The 4398-nt window shown below is 35.6% G+C and overlaps 1 pseudogene across 1 annotated transcript; it reads right to left on the bottom strand.

Moving 5' to 3' along the window:
- Positions 1–816: 816 nt before the first annotated feature.
- Positions 817–1614, bottom strand: LOC308420765 (ribosome biogenesis protein NSA2 homolog; annotated as a pseudogene). The gene has a single exon. The product of its transcript is annotated as a ribosome biogenesis protein NSA2 homolog (transcript).
- Positions 1615–4398: the final 2784 nt, after the last annotated feature.

The following is a 4398-nucleotide window of genomic DNA, read 5'->3' as shown; positions in this document are numbered from 1 at the left end:
CTCACTCACAAAACTACAATTACATTATTTTATTTTTATTTTTATTTAGAAAATAAGCAGAAAAGCAAAACCTCAGCAGAAAAAAAAATCAGAAACGAAAAGCACAGGACACACACATCCCAAAACAAAACAAAATAAAAACAAATGTAAAAAACTCAAAACTGAAAACTATAATGTACAATTGAAAGACCCCCCCCCCAAAAAAAAGTGACTTATTTGCCAGATAGTATTGTTACCTCAGAATCTTACCACTGAATAGGTTCTGTCTTTAACTCCTCTTCAAGCACACCGATTCAAACTGGCTTCTCTCAGCTTCTCACTGAATTGCTCTGCTTAGAAAACATGCCTCTGAAGTCCACAGATGGAACTGCTCAGCACACAGCTGGTCTGCTCTGAACTGAACTGAACATATCCAAACTGAGTTGAATTGCTCTGAAGTGAACTAAATGCTTCTGGATTGGACTCTCTTCCTTTTAGCTCATCAAGTAGACATTCTTTTCTGTCTGATTTACCCAGAGTTGAGTATATTCTATCTCTGACTCATTCTGTTAAGTATTTCTCTAATTTGTCTCTTTGTCTACCCCTCAACTAGAAGTCATTGATTGAGATTAAATGAGTACTAAATGTATGACTCTATTTTTTTCTTCTTTTTTTTTTAAATTGGGCAGTGTTTTATTTTCCTTACAATTTAATAAATACTTCATAACTGCACATGGCGTAAGGCTGCTTAGTAGTTCAAAAAGGTCACAGCGGCAGTGTTTTCCTGACAGTGTGTAGTCTTCGGTAGTGAGTGGAATGACTTGTATGACGTCACTGTCAAACCAACAGGACTACATTTATGCACCCATGGTTTTCAGGATTGTTGGTACCATGGGCATACTTTTCCCAAATCACCTTGCCTCCTTGTGTCACAAGGCCCAACTCACTCACATTCACTTCAATAATTGTGCCTTTGGTGATCACACTCAGGATTTTATACAGTGGGGATGATGGATTCTTTTTCACACCAAGTATAGGCAGACAAAAGGTAGCTTTCAGCTTAGGGTGTGTGACATGGGCTTTTTTGAAACGCAGACCCACTGGCCTAATGAACCTCTCATATTTAGGTGGTTTTCTTCTAAAACCATCACCAACAAAGCAGACTTTAGTAACCATTCTCTTCCATGCCTTCTTTTTTCTTTTTCCTTTTCGAATAACTTTCAATACTTCTGTTTCTCCTTGGGCATGAACTTTGGGTAGACGAACCTCCCATTTTCTGGCCTTTTCTTTTTGTTTCTGCTTAATCATGTTGGAAAGTACTTTTGCTCTGGACTGCCCCTCTCTGTCCAGCAGAGAGGCAGGGACTGCTCCCTGTGGAGTCTTCTCCTCATCCTTCTGCTTGGTGTTTCTCTTTTCATGCATCTTAATAGTCTTTTTCATTGTATTTTCTCTGCATGGCGCTGTTTATGTTAGAACATAGCTTTCAGGCCAATCTTTTTTTTTTTTTTTTTTTTTTTTTTGCTTTCTTTGAACGTTCATGGGCCTCCCGACCTTCTTTCTTTCACTTTTTCTCATGGTATCCAAATGATATCCATATCGTTTGCGGTGCAATTCAATATATTCATTCTGTGGCATGATGCCAGCCATAGAACAGCAGTCTGTGACCTCCCGGCTTCCAAAAACCTCTTAAGTTCTGGGTGTTACTAGCCCACCAGCCTGCTCCTCTTGGGCTGGAGTGGGATGACTCTATTTCATGGAGAGGAACTGAAGGTGTGTCATTCCAGCAAGAACACACAGAGCTAGGAAGTCATTGGATGTAATTCCCTTGCCAGAGCACCATTTTGGTGGATTAAAATTTCTCTTCAGACTAGTAAAATGAAAACTACAACAATTAAGCAATGAGTCAAAACCCAAACTTTAAATCATTGAGTTTGTTTTGTGTTATCTATTTAAAGATAGCATGGGGACTTAACTCTGGTTAATATACCCACTGGGATTTTGTTGGAGAAAAGTATTTTCAGCTTGGAAGGGGAAACCGATTATAGATGGTTTTGTATTAGGGATGAGAGCTCATGTTCACTTTTTTTTTCTCAATTTTAGGACAACCATCTAGGTTGAACTTGTGCTGGCCCTGTACATATTACCACATTCTCTTTGAGATATTATTTGGGTCAGTCCTGGCAGACAGTGTTTCCTCCGTGTCCTTTATCCATTCTCACTTTTATCTTTCAACTTTCCCTGCGCCATAACTCTTTGGACCACAAGAGGAAGGGTTTGATGAATAACTTCCATTTATAACTGAATGCTCCAAAGTGTCTCACACATTGCACATTAACAAAATAAAAACAACAAAACAAACAAGCAAAATCAGTTATCTACAACCATTATTTGACTACATGATATCTTGCAGAAATCTTATCACTAAGCTTGTGGGAGTATCCAAAAATTCTTTGATTAGAATTAAAGCTCACTCCCAGAGACTTAATTTATTCCTGACACTGCCTAAATGGCTCAAAACATGAGACTACTTAAGTAATGGGCCTTAGGGAAAAAGTCAAAGTGATCACCTGAAGGAACATAACAATAAAATGTCTCCTAACAATATTTCACTATTTCCAGAGTCCTGGTCACACTTCATCTCTTGCAATAGATGGAAATTAACATAGAGACCCACAATTATTTTAAGAGTTTTTTTTTCAACTTTGTGAATAATAGCATTAATGTATTCATGATGTGTGCATTGAATATTTTAATCATCTTTGGTAATATTGATGATTTTTCCCTTATCCATGAGTGTAGAAAATTTGTACACCTTCAAGTGTCTTTGACAGTTCATTGTTTCATTGCTTTAATTTTTAATGCTGATATTTTGTTTGTAAATTTTGTATGCTACATTACAACTTCCCTGAAAGTGTTTATTAGCTATACCCTTTTTCTCATATGGTCTACAGGGCCTTATATCTATAGTGTTATATCATTTTCAAAATAAGATATTTTGACTTTCTTTTTCTATTTTTATACCTTTTCTACCATTCCACTCCTGCCATCACCAATTCATCAAACATTAGCTAGAATAATTATGAAAAGAATGGATAGTCTTGCTTTTGTATGTCTTATTTCATTCAAAATAGTTTGGCAAGATTTCCTGCAGTACAATGTTGGCTGTAAGTAATTTTTTTTTGGCTTTTTTATATGGGGATGTGTTTTCTATATCTCTTAACTCCTCTGAAAACTTTATTTATTACGTGTAATGACATGACTCAGTGGTGTCTTTCCTGGAGCACAATTTATGTACAGCTCAGTAACAATATTTGTATTCTTTCATTTTCCAGTTTTTATATTTTAATATGTCACCCATCTATATATGGACAGAACAGAGGCATTAGCAGCAACATAGCAGCCTTCCCACTGGGCCTTCCTGTTCATCCTTTTCTCTTTTGTGATACATGTCTACCTTGCTTTGAAAGAGTCCTTGGGACTAGAATTGTTTACATTCATATTTCAAGATAATCTCTCATTTCAATATTCTTAAAATACTTAGGGCTGCTTTTATCTAAAAAAACGCATCAAGGTTTGAATATGTAAGTATTGCAGAGGTCTTTATTCTGTGAGGCAACTTATCTTCACATCCCTAACATGCAACAGATTCTGTGTTTTACATAACTTGGATGACACCAGTGACCCGTCAAATCTAACAGGAAAGAGCCCATGAAGCCTCAAACTTCTTAGTATAGGGGAACTGAAAAAGAAAGGAAGCAGGAGCCATAGCCAGTTCCATGGAAGAGTAAACCCATTGCTTGTCCACTGGTGTACAAATGATTTGCATTATACAGATTGAATTGGTTACATTGAGGAGCATATTTACATAGACACATGCAAATATGCAGTAACAATGAAAGAGGAGGCCAAGAATTTGAAGGAGTCTAGGAGGGAGGAGGTTATATGGGAAGGTTTAAAGGGAGAAAATGGAAGTAAGAAATGTCATTTTCTCTGAAAATAAAAAGCAAACCACAAATAAAATAAATAAACCTACAAAATGTATAAAATAAGAACATTTGAAAGAGGAAACTAAACAGTCTATTTGTCTTCCACATTTGTCAAGCAAGAGCCTCTACTGGATGTATGTCATATGTTAAATTTCATATAATTAACAAAAAAAACTATAACTATTTTTCTTATTGGCTAATTCTACTTTTTTATGTTAAACATGAACTGAAATATATTTAGTCTTTTCTATAAAGATCAGATTTCCCGACAGTAAATTTTGATTTTTTCATTGTTGCAATACCTGTTTATTTCATATATTGATGAAGATTTTATTTTTTCTTTCATTTTTATTTAAAAATACTTTTTATTGATATAATATTGGATATCCCTTGTCTCATCCTTTTCATCATTTCTGTCCTGTCTCCAAACATT

Source organism: Micromys minutus (assembly GCF_963924665.1).
Source record: "Micromys minutus genome assembly, chromosome: 5".
Classification (NCBI taxonomy): domain Eukaryota; kingdom Metazoa; phylum Chordata; class Mammalia; order Rodentia; family Muridae; genus Micromys; species Micromys minutus.
This window is presented reverse-complemented; position numbering and strand designations above follow the sequence as displayed.